At 42.5% G+C, this 13,367-nt stretch overlaps 1 protein-coding gene across 2 annotated transcripts in view; it reads right to left on the reverse strand.

The window, feature by feature from the left end:
- Window positions 1-13,367, reverse strand: part of tmem184c (transmembrane protein 184C) — a 47,860-nt gene that overhangs the window by 3,756 nt on the left and 30,737 nt on the right. The window lies entirely within an intron of this gene.

Raw genomic sequence — 13,367 nt, forward strand, 5'->3', positions numbered from 1 at the left:
GAGCCGACAACATTTGTTCTGAGAGCACAGCTTTAACTGGGTTGCCTGAAATATTGTGAAAAGCTGTTGTTTTTATTGCCCCTCTCCCAATAGTGTGCAATAAGATGCAATCCTTGAGCATTTGGCTAGCATGATGCACCCTCCCATCTAGAAAAACTCTGAGCTGGGGTTATCATTGTATAGTGATTATGTTTTGCTCCTATACGATGCCGTAATTATGGATATCATTTTACCAGCTCTTTGTAAGCATGGAAACAGATTTGCCATATTACTGTATAATAGGCCCTTGATACCATAATCATACTTATAGGTCAATCAATCGGGTGTAAGAACTCACCAGTCACCACAATAGAGACCGCCCTACTCAGGGTGACTAATGATGGTCATCATTGCTGCTCTAAGACATTGGCACTTATTTTGGCACTTTTGGTCACAGAATCCTGACCCAATGATTTGGGTCATGCCCTCAGGTAGGAGGCTTCAGTCTCTGAGGTGCAGGACCTCCCGTCTCAGGAACAGCACTTATCCTGAGGCGGTTCGCCTCCTGAACTCTGACCCTCTTTGCATTCGCACCTTAAATCGCACCTTAAATCCGTAGGCTTGAATTGAACTTGAACTGGAATTGCACTTTATAGGCAGCTCGATACTGCTTTTATGAACAAATGCTGCTTGTAAAACTGTGCACTTTATTTATTTATCTATTTCAGCCTCTCTCATATTTTATGTAGTGTTTTTTTCACTTTTCTTATTCTCTTTTGTGTCTGAATCTGTGATTTGTTATGTCTGTTTTTATGTCTGTTTTTTAGAGCTGCACTGAAACAAATTCCAATCAACTCTGTTGACATGGCAATAAAGTATTGAATCTTGAATCCTGGAGAACTGGGCGACGCCCTCACCAATACTGCTCTCCATTTCACTAGAAATGTGCACGCTTTGCACACTAGTGTTCATTTCTACTTGCAGTAGTTACAACAGAACCCACCCAGTCTCAGCTAAGGGTCTTATCTATATGTGTGTGAGGCGCATTGTGTGGCCCAAAATGTACAGCTACTTGCTTGTCTATGTTATATCCAGAAGAGTCTGAGTGCTTTCCACACAGCAGCACAGCCAGCCTCCCTCCATTCTCCCCTCAGCTGCGGGCTGAGCAGGGACTGTCAATACGGTCCACTTGTCGTTGCTACCGCCGTACGTACGCCGACCCTGGCCCGGGTGGACAGAGTCAGCATTAGCTACTTTCCCTGGGAAAGAGTTGCCAACACTGCTTCGAAATACCATTACTACTACTAGTGCAAGCGCATCAGCAGATTCAACAGTTTTCATTGACTAAAACTAGACTAAAATGTGAACAGTTTTCATTGACTAAATCTAGACTAAGATACGTACTTATGGTTTTATTTGACTAAGATGAGACTAAAATGCTCAAACTTTTAGTCGACTAAAACTTGACTAAATAAAAACAGGATGAGGTTGACTAAATATGATAAAAACTAACAAGGACATTTAACACGGGACTAAGACTAAGACTAAATAAAAAAATAGCCGACAAAATTAACATTATTGCACACTCATTTGTAAACTCATATTATTCCAAAACATGAATGGATATAGAGTAGGGATGCAACGGTATGAGTTTTTGACGGTATGATAACCTTGGACAAAAATACCACGGTTTCACGGTATCGCGGTATTGCGGACCTTTATGTGTTGTCAAATGTGGCATAAAAAATGCCAATGAACAAAATGTATTTTATTTTTTGCTGAATTGTGGACTGAGAAAAAATGTTAATGTAACCTCCAACTGTAATGACAGTTAACTGGCAAGTATGTGTGTGCTTTGGTAATATAGTACTGTTCTTACTTATACATGTAAACGATTTAATCTAATTAATTTGATGTGAAACTAAAACATCATAATAATATCAAATACACACTTCTCTTTTGTAATGGGTGAACACTGAACACAAATAATTATTGTTTCCTCACACATACACCCCCACTCTGTCTCACACATAGGACACACACACACACACACACACACACACAGCCTCTGTCCCTGTTTCCGTCTCTCTCTCTCTCACTCACACACACACACACAAAGTTTGTGCATAATTTTCCACTGACAGGTTGGAGGAGTCTTTCGTCATTATCTAATGTTACTTCTCTTCAGTGCAATACGTTTTGATAACGACCGCGACGTTCGCTCAGTCAACTAACGTGTCGTTAACGTTAGTTAGTGGAGAAAGATAGCTCGTGTTAGCTAGCTCAATAGCCATGTTAGCTGCCTCAATAGGTAACGTTAGCCTAGAGAGAGTATTTATCTGACGTTTGTTAGCTACTCCTCAAACCTGCGGGTGGAAATGGTTTATGTCCAATGCGATGTATGTTGAAGCAAGACAACGTTTTAATGTACCTTGAATTTGACAAATAACGACGGGTCGTGCTCACGCAGATCTAAGCCCTGGCCATCCTAGGCTCAACGCGAGACTCATCAGTCATTCTGATGAGTCTCGCGTTGAGGCTATGGCCATCTGGGATTTTACAATAGCCGAAATATTCCCATACAGCCGACGTCGTCTTTTTAGATGGGGGGAAAGTTCAGGGGGGTCCTTGCGTTCTCCTGCTTTATCACACACACGGTTGTAAACACAGTCAGGGACAGCTCCTCACTACTGTGCGTCTAGGTAGGCATGCAGCAAGGGGGAGGGGCCGCGTAAGCTGCACTCTGCAAGCAACCTGGGCATGTTGTTTTGGGGAAACAGCTGATACCGTGGAGAAGGTATGACGACAAATCTTAGTGGTTTTGATACCGTGACTTTTTCAAACCGGGGTATACCTTCAAACCGGAAACCGCTGCATCCCTAATATAGAGTAGGGGTGTCACAATATATCGTCCCACGAAATTTCGCGATAGTAAAACGTCACGATATGTATCGTTGAGATGAAATCTCATATCGCAAAAAAAAAAAAAAAAAAAAATTTTTTTTTAAAATAGACTAAGAAACGTCTTTGTTGAAGTTCAATGTGTGGAAAGTAGTTCAGTTGAACAAGTCTCTGAAGAGACACATGAGAAGTTATACAGGAGAGAAACCATTCAATTGAGTTTCTGGCAAAACTGTTTACTTGACAGGAAATACTGAAGATGCATAAAAAATAGACTAAGAAAAGTCTTGTTGTTTGAGTTTGAAGAAAAACTGAAGATGCATAATGATAATTTATACTGCTGAGAAACCTTTTAGTTCAAAGTAAATCTAAGTGACGGTGTAACTCATTCTATTTCAAGATAAGCCTTATCTCCAATCTCATGTTTTTTCTAGTTGTTATTGTAATAACAATTTCCCACAACAGCATGTTTTGTATTTGTGCATTTCAAATAAAATACTACTTTTCCAGTCATATATTGTCATTATTCAAGTTTAAAAAAATATTGTTAAATTCGTATCGTATCGTATCGTTATCGTGAACCCAGTATCGTGATACGTATCGTATCGTGAACTGAGTGTATCGTGACACCCCTAATATAGAGTGGAAAAATAAACGCCTGCTCCTCCACACACGTCTGTCATGTGTTTTGACAACATTCCTCTGAACCTTGACAAAACTCAACACTAGTCACTTTAGTGTAAGATAGTGTCGAGCTGATGACATTGATTGGGACAATATGAAGGCGGTATGAAAGCTATTTTCATTTAAGCCTAACACATGCTCTCCTCTTTTCAGCTGGAGTTGATCTGGAATTTTTCAAGGATACGTTTTCTCTCCGAAATGAAGAGATCAAGGGTCCGGCTCATTGTGAACAATAACAGAGCACGTAACAAGAACAGTGATGTCAGTAGATAGATTTGCATTCTCTTTATTTGACCCATGTGTGTGTGCGCTACATAAACAGCCTGAAGAATCCCACACCCATTCTCACTCTAGTTGCAGATAGGGTACTGTAGTGCAAACTGCATGGGCACTGTATTCCACGCATTGCAGGGTGGGCAGTCAATGTGGAAAGAGACTAGTCCCTGGCTGCTGTAAGGACATCATTACACGGTTATCCTGATAGATGAGGCCCGGGCATTATTTGACAACAGACAAATTCAGAGAGGAAAAAGTAGCAACAGTTTGTGTCGCTGTGCAGCGTCAATAGAATAACAACAGCAATACATCAACCGGATACGATCACTGGGGCAATAAACACATGTGCCAGATGAGAGGTCTGCATTTACAGATTGAGATGATAGCTGCTGTCCAACAGGGGGGAAACACATCATCACATCACAAGAAAGAAATAGCACGCACTAGGCCCGGGGCATGAAGAGGCCGAGGCAACGGCTGCGCCTAGTTTTTGCCTTTTAAAGCAAGGCATTTCGGAGCAAACCTGGGAGCTGTCAAACTTGGCTAGTTTCTGTGTAGAAAGCAGAGAGACCAGACCCCTGTGTCTATTGGCCTTCAGAGTGAGTCATACAGACCCCACCTTACAATCTATGATAATACTGGCCAACCTTTTCTTTAACAGGAAAAACAAGGAAAGAAAACGCTTAGCTGTCACAGCTGTGTGACATAAACACTGGTGCCCCTATTCAGTAGAGGTGGGGAAGGAAAACAAGCATAACACAATGGAGTACCGCAGCGATGACGTATTTTTGTAGGCTTACAGAAGTCCCTGCACTTCCTGGTTCTTACGTGTAAGAGTAAATGGGATTTGTGGTATGGGAATACAACAAGCCCATGCTAAATGCATGAAATAGGATCTGTGGTTAACAAAGGTTTATGATAAACCGCAAAGTTTGTGTTCAGCAAGATAGTCTTCACAAATGAGGACCACTTTTATGACTTTTGACGCATTTTCAGAAAATCGCATTTAAAGAAAATCGCATTTAAAGAAAATCGCATTTAAAGAAAATCGCATTTAAAGAAAATCGCATTTAAAGAAAATGCATTTAGGCTTCGAAAATCATAGGCAAGGTTAATCTAGGCTATATTGTACAACGTCATGAACACTGCGCAATGACGATGGCAGTTGTGAGCCTAAAGCTGCCTTCATCTTCTCTTCTCTCACCGCGAGGTAGAGCGCAGAAAGGTCAGCGGTAAGTAGGTCAAAGTTGAAACAATTTGAACTTTGAGTGCAGCACGACGCCAGGGGGTAGCGCTGCCGCCTAGTTGGGAGTCACTGCTCTCCCCATAGGACAACAACGGCACAGCGGGCGCAGAGCTGTTTTACCATGGATCATACTGTATGTGGGGCCGCTTAACTGAGTAAAGCGCAAATTATGGTAGACGGATTCGCGAGGGTCCGTGCGGCCAAGTCGCGTCACGGTCACACCAGAAGACATGTCACTTCGCGAGGTCCCGTGCGGCGAGATTTCGCCTGGCCATGGCGTCGTACGGGGTATAAAAGCGCCAAACGCCAAACGTTTTCTCGTCAGTGTCTCTCATTTCCGTGCGACTGTGCAAACGGGAAGCATAATTTGCGCTTAAAGCAGCTACGAGCAAGATTTTCGATTGTTATTAAACAGTATAATTACAATATTGATGCATCACATCTTACCTATAATAGTAGCTGAGACCAAAGCCGTGTGAATCGGAGATTGCTCTCTTAAGTCTGTGTCTGTCTAAACTCGCGTCAACAGGGGGCTCTCTCTCTCTCTCTCCTTACCGCCGGACCGGCTAAACCCGGAAGGGAAACGCAGCTGCCTGCATTCCCCCGTTCGCGCTGCCTAGCAACATACCATAAACAAGGAGAACGCCATGCATACTCTCGCGAACATCTCTCGTTATATTCTAACAGGTTTTTTGGAAGTTATTTTGTGGTTATGGCCGAAGTGGCTGCTGCAAAATTTGCAAATCGTTTCATTTCACTTCCTGATCTGCCCTGGCTAGTGGCTACAGAGAGACTAACACTGGCCGATTCACTCGGGGTTCAAGCGAGACTACTCTGCGTTGGTCTCGTCTACTATTAGAGGTAAGATGTGATGCATTGATATTACATTTAGACTGTTTAATAACAATCGAAAATCTTGCTCGTAGCTGCTTTAAGGAGGAGTCTGAATGTAGTGCAGCAGCCAATACACACAAGCTTTCCCCAAAACAATCCATAAAAAGACACGTACATGTCATGTATTCATTGGCGCGGGTTTTGAGCGTTGTTTGCTATGATTTTCTACACACTAATCAGATGTGCCACTTGGGTCAGAGCTTTCAAGGTCCAGGCCCTCAAAGAGGAGTCAGTGTTTACATGCCGTGCCTTTCCCCAAGCCTTCCTGTTCAACTGTTCCACTACTACACCGACAACACCCCAACCTCCCCGCCCTCCTATCCCGTCAATCTCTCTCTCTCACCATGTGTGTGTGTTTTTTTCTCCCCCCCCAAAGCATGCATTACGTCAGTCCTAACTTCCTGGACCTCAAAACAAGCCTGCCGGGTGAGTTCTCCTAGGAGTGAGGGTGAGGCAATCAGTGGTGTCCTGTCAATGATATGAAGGCAATACTACTGACTGAGAAGACCGTTATAATAACACCACATTGTCAAGATCATCCGCTCAGTCACACCAGTGCTCAGACTGACCGGAAATAGGGCCATATGAAATCTGTTTTGTTTTTTTCCAAATTCAAATTCCCCCCTCCAATTCAGTTTTTTCCATTTTGATTTGAGTTTAGGGGTTAGGATCTTTTTCTTTTTGTCTGTGACTTGTTTGTGTGTGGCTCTCTGACAGCCTCTTTGGAATGTTTCTCAAAGAAAACCAAGTCGTGAGATGACATAAGCGTCCCACACAAGACCGACCCCCCCTCAAAGCACCGCAATCAAAAACCTAATTTCTCTAGCCCTATTGTACAATTATGAAATAATTTAGGTTACTACAATAATCAGGTCTACTTTTGATGTTGATAATTGAGTCTATTCTTCAATGTTCCATGTTTTAGAGTTGATTCCATTTGTATTACCAAATTCCATGATTCCCTCCATTTGCTTCTGTTTTGTGGAAATCATATTGCACTATGAAAATATTAACACCGTCCCTACTCCACATTTGCCTGGACCAAAAGGAGCTCCAAAAGCATCATCATGTCAGGTATGCAGGATCGCTTTTACAGTGTCTTGTTCTTTCTAGATATAAAAGCATCATCATGATGTCAGGTATGCAGGATCACGTTTACAGTAGGCCTTGTTCTTTCTAGATATAAAAGCATCATCATGTCAGGTATGCAGGATCACTTTTACAGTGTCTTGTTCTTTCTAGATATAAAAGCATCATCATGATGTCAGGTATGCAGGATCACGTTTACAGTAGGCCTTGTTCTTTCTAGATATAAAAGCATCATCATGATGTCAGGTATGCAGGATCACGTTTACAGTAGGCCTTGTTCTTTCTAGATATAAAAGCATCATCATGATGTCAGGTATGCAGGATCACGTTTACAGTAGGCCTTGTTCTTTCTAGATATAAAAGCATCGTCATGATGTCAGGTATGCAGGATCACGTTTACAGTAGGCCTTGTTCTTTCTAGATATAAAAGCATCATCATCATGTCAGGTAGGATCACGTTTACAGTAGGCCTTGTTCTTTCTAGATATAAAAGCATCATCATGATGTCAGGTATGCAGGATCACGTTTACAGTAGGCCTTGTTCTTTCTAGATATAAAAGCATCATCATGATGTCAGGTATGCAGGATCACGTTTACAGTAGGCCTTGTTCTTTCTAGATATAAAAGCATCATCATGATGTCAGGTATGCAGGATCACGTTTACAGTAGGCCTTGTTCTTTCTAGATATAAAAGCATCATCATGATGTCAGGTATGCAGGATCACGTTTACAGTAGGCCTTGTTCTTTCTAGATATAAAAGCATCATCATGATGTCAGGTATGCAGGATCACGTTTACAGTAGGCCTTGTTCTTTCTAGATATAAAAGCGTTTCTCCCACATGACCTCACGTCTCTGCTAATGCGGTTTTAATGAAAGATTGTGATCTGGCTCTTTGGCAGAATCAGTAATGTGATTACAGAGAGCAGCAGCTAGCCAGAGAAAACCATGGCAGGACGCTATTAAATCAGACTGCCAATGAGTAAAAGACCTTTTCATGGCAATGCTTTACTGTGGAACTGGTGATGAATGAAAAGACAAAACAGTGTGGTTTGTGAGGCGGTTGGTCAATTCACCAGAGGAAGTCCAGCTGTGACAATGACCAACTATGGCTGACCCCACAGCACCCGTCTGCCCAACTTCCCTCTCTGGCTCACCCTACAGTCATGTGTTCTTGAAAATATCATGAAAGAGACACTTCTCAAAAGGATTGTTGTTTTCTTGGACACTGACAAAAGAGAGATTAAATATTCCTTACAGATGAAGCCATTCTTTCACGAAACGTTCACAAGAAATCTATTATTTTTGCTAAGTGAGTGACGGCCAATAAACACGAGGGCTTGTTGAGGGGGTAAAGACAGGACAGAGTTCCTGTGGAGGAAATCCATTGAAACAGAAGCACATGTGCATGTTGCTCTCCTAGTGGGCACTTCCATGTCACGGCTCTCCGGCCCAGGGCCGTGCTTGAACGTTTCCTCCCAGAACCAAGGACTTTCCGTCGGGGGACATCCTCCCAGCCGGAGGAGTGAAGGGAGTGACTGTGTGGATGGACAGGGACTGGGGAGGACAGAGTACGAGCTGGAAGTTCCATTTGACAATCCAAACATCGGATCATTCAGGGGTCACACAAAAAGCATTTCTCTCCTACAGCTCTTTAATGTATGACATTTACAACAGGTTGTAAACGAGACTAGATCTTTGGATGTTTACTGCCGATTATAATCATGCTAAATCAACCATTTTTACAACACAGTTTAGTGTTAGATCTCCCCTTAAAGCTGACAGTGGTCTGTGAGGATGACACAGCTTAGCCTGCCCAAATCAATTCTGCTCATCAAAAACATTGGCTGAGAGCATACGCTCAGCTAGCTATAGGCTAGCTCCTCATTCTACATCAAAGCTGGGACCTCATATTACTAACCACAAAGAGAGATTTAAAAAAAAAAGCAAGTGCCTCCCAACTGATACATACTATCTCTCATCTTTTGCAGAGATAAAGTTGACTATTCAATCCATTTTGAATTAATTACAATCATCCATCCCTGCCTAAAATTAAACATTAAGGCAGGGAACACCCTGTGTAAATAGGCCCGGCTTATTGTTATACAGCCTAAGTCTAGATAAGGCCTGAAATAGCACAGGAGAATATTTTAATATTTTGCTGTGGCAGTTGGGGAGTGTAGAGTTGCTCTGCTCCTGCTGTTAGCATGATTACAGTGATCGAAGAATGCCAAAAACAGTAATTTGGCCTTTGTAGAGAGGAGAGGATACATTTTAGAAAATGGTGTCCATGAAGAGCTATATGTAGGTTGAGCAAAACAAGCTGAGCTCACTTTATTAATGTCAATATACAGGAATATCACTAATGTAGGTGAAACTGGTTGAAGTTCCAGCGATTTAGCTGATAATGGGGATAATGAGGATTACTCAATACAGACAATATTCCTTACAGCCTCATACTCAAGAGGCAAGCAAAACCCTAATTAATATCTGAAATACTAAAGTTGAGTCTTCTTCTTCAGGGTTGTCTGGCCACTTATTGTACACCACTGGCTAGGTGGTGGTGTGGAGCACCACTGGCTAGGTGGTGGTGGAGCACCACTGGCTAGGTGGTGGTGGAGCACCACTGGCTAGGTGGTGGTGGGAGCACTACTTGAGATTACCAGTAAAGGATGGATATGTAGGTTAGCCAGGCAGCTAAGGCATGACGTGTTGCTTCTGAAATAGGATAGCCTACTGTGTATAGGCTTACACCAGCACAGTACTGAATCAATTTCCACCCATCTGTGTCCAATACAAGAGAATACCAGAGGTCAGGTCACCATATTTTGCTCCATGGATTTTCCTACTGCATGGAGATTCTCATGGTCACTCCTAAATGGCCTGCAAAAACTGTGTGAAAGTGACATGTAGCCCATCATTTGTAAAAGAAAAAAAAGCTTCTTTCCACTGAGGACCTATCAGTCTATCACTACTGTACTCCAGGCAGTAAATGTCAGGAGACGCACTCAGTGGTCAATTTTATTAGACATTATTTACAACACACTTCTCCAGACCAGTGGTTCTAAACGTGGGATCCAGGGACCACCAGGGTCTCAGGGTCTCCCCAGAAAATTGATGAATCGTTAAACATTTACAAGAAGTTAACACAATTAGAGCATGTAGAAGAATGAATGTATTAATCCTACTGTCTCTGTTATCTCTCTAGCCTACAATGACTTAATCCTCTTGGCCCCCTTGGGAGCATAGGGCGTCCACCATGGATTCTCCACCTCACTCTCTTCTGTGCAATGGTCTTTGCTTCCTGCCAGGAGGTCCCCATCTTATTTAGCTCCTCGAATGTGGACCGCCTCCAGTTGGTTTTTGGTCTCCCTGGTTCCACTTTCCTTATGGGTTGTAGTCCAGAGCCTGTCTTGTTATGTTTGTTGATTCCTTTCTAAGTGCATGTCCGATCCATCTCCATCTTCTACTTTTGATGCGATTGTTGATTCGCTCCTGGTTTGCCTGTTTCCACAGGTTTACATTTGTTATTTTGTTGGGTCAACATATCCACCTCGGTATGTATCGGAGGCAGTAATTAATGAGGACTTGCACCACAGTCTGATTTGCTGGCCACTGGAGCAGTTGGGGTTAAGGGCCTTGCTCAAGGGCACCGCAGTGGTGATAATGAGGGAGGGGCAAGCGCTGCTTTTCACTTTCCCCACCCAGATTTATCCTGCCGGTCCCGGGGATTGAACCGACGACCTCCCGGTCAAAAGCTTACTTCTCTAACCTTTAGGCCACCACTGTTATACTGTATAAGCATGCAGACAGGGTAATATGGTTTGAGCAACTTTTAGAAAACACGGTATAAAATCATTGGTAATCTTCATTATATCTAATCTATAGTTTATCAAGACTGGAGCGATAAACAAAAAAACATACAATCAGGTGCAGTTCCTGAGGGCAGAAACACCTCGATGAGAGACGTCAGACAAGAATGGCGACGAGACTCGCTCAAGCTAACAGGCTCGCCACAACTATGCACATAACAGCAAGTAAATAGTGATGGGCAGAATGGCATCTTCAGACACACAACCCATCAAGCCTTAAAGCAGATGGGCTACAGCAGCAAAAGACATGCCAGGTTCTTCCTGTCAGCTAAGAACAAGAAGATGACGCTACAGTTAAGTGAGAACTTGATCACCAAAATGACTGAAGAGTGGGGGGAAAACCTGCCTGGTTTCTGCGGCGAGGATTTGGCAGAAACAACCTGAATCCATGGACCATGGTGTCAACAGTACAGTTGCCACTGGTGCTGTACGGGATGTTTTCTTGGCACATACTGTATGAGGCTCCTTAGTACCAATAGAGCAGCACTTGAATGCCACAGAATAACTTAACATTGTTGCTGATCAAGTGCATCCCTCCCATGGATACTTCCAGGAGGATAAGGTGCCAAATCATGAAGCAGCACCGTTTCAAAATGGTTACAGTTGGACAGTGACTTTAGTTCACTCCAATGAACTAGAAACTAAAAACAAACAAACACAGGCATACTTTGTATGACATCCAAGTGTACCAAGGACATTTCCACATTGTGTCTATATTAATCAATCAATCATTGATATGATGTCTAAACAAGATTGTCAGTGACTGTCAAGATCAATAACATAGGATGGATTGTCTTTGTCATCCTTATCTTAAAAACATTGAGTACTAAGTGCTAGAGTGATTCAATTATTTCAACAATTGGAGAGGATATGGAGCAAAGTACAGCAGTGCAATCCAATACAATACAAAATGATAGCTGCCTCCAGTTTAGTGTTATTTGTAGAGGCCAATCAATGAGATTTCCCAACATATTGACATCAGTTTGTATGTTACATTGAATTATATGCAGCCTGTGGAAAGCTCACTGGCCACTGCATCGGTAGCTACTTCACTGGACACCTGACTTTACAGGACAAACCCAACCCACAACAACCTAGTTTAAACCCCAGTTAGGTGTGAGAGCAAATAATACAGTTGATTATTATTATTAAACAGATTTGGAGCATATTTGGTTTCTATCCTAGTCCAATGCAGTACCCAGTATCTTTCCTAGAGGCGATAAATCAGATTCGTGGGAGCAGTCACTCATGTCCTCACATGTCAACAATTTCCCATATTGTTTGAATCCATTATTTCTGCAGTTTGTGTTGTCCAACTGATAACTAAATGGGAAAGATATATAACGTTGTACGAGATTTTTTTTTGCAAACTGAGAACGAAGTTGTGTTAACATCATAACGTTAGCAAGACGAGGGCAAAGACAAACAGACTTTGTGAAGTTAGAGGAGAGAAAAAAACAGATCTTACGCTTGGTTGCATTGATGAGACTCTTTCCATCCTTGTACAGTTCTTTGATAAACCTGTTCGTTTTGTCCAACTCTGCTTCGTGTGCCTTTATTTTATCCCTGAAGTTGGGGCTGTCCAGATAGCATTCACTGAATTCCAGCGGCTGTAGTCCCATTTCGTTGATAGATTGCTAGCTGGGTGCTAGCACAGGAGCCTGGTAGCGTATAAATTTAGTGGCTAGCAAACTAGCGTAACAATAAAAACACCAATTTTTTCGCTAGTAATGTCACTTCGAAAGCTAACATTAGCGGGGGAAACCATAGCTGCGCGAAGTACCGTTAGCGGTTAGCGTTAGCAGGGCAACTTTGCCCACCACAGACGTATATGGGTGTTGTTCCACGGTTGTCAAATTACAGGAACGTAACAGAGTTAAATAATAATGACAACAATACCGTATCACATCAAGTATTTAACGGCAGTCAGTTAACTAGAGCTGTCAGAAAACCATGGTTGTTGTATCCAAATCTCTACTGCTTCACACGTAGCGTCAAGTCCTCATTTCAAAGTGACAGATTGAGAAACTCCACTGACATATGTGGGCGTGTACGTAGCAAAAGTTGTACAGAGAGTATCAAGGTTAAGCAAGATGGTTACCTCCCACTTATTCCGTCTTCGCATAGGCCAGAAGAACGCATTGCGTTTCGTTTTGAGATGTTTCACATTCAAAAGATTCAAGATTATTTTAATAGCTTATAGTGGGTAATCATATTACAAGCGAGGAATTGTGTCTTTGTGCAGTTGGTTGCAGCGCCGCAATCACATGCATGGACCATGGGACAATAACATGGACCCTGATATTACACACTCCGGTACAGTAGGTGGCGGTATGCACGTTGGTTGCGATCCGCCATTCAAATTATGAAGAAGAAGAAGAAGAAGAAGAAGAAGAAGAAGAAAAAGAAGATGGACGTTGGAACCTT

The sequence above is a fragment of the Poromitra crassiceps genome (genome assembly GCF_964638095.1).
Source record: "Poromitra crassiceps genome assembly, chromosome: 19".
Lineage (NCBI taxonomy): Eukaryota > Metazoa > Chordata > Actinopteri > Beryciformes > Melamphaidae > Poromitra > Poromitra crassiceps.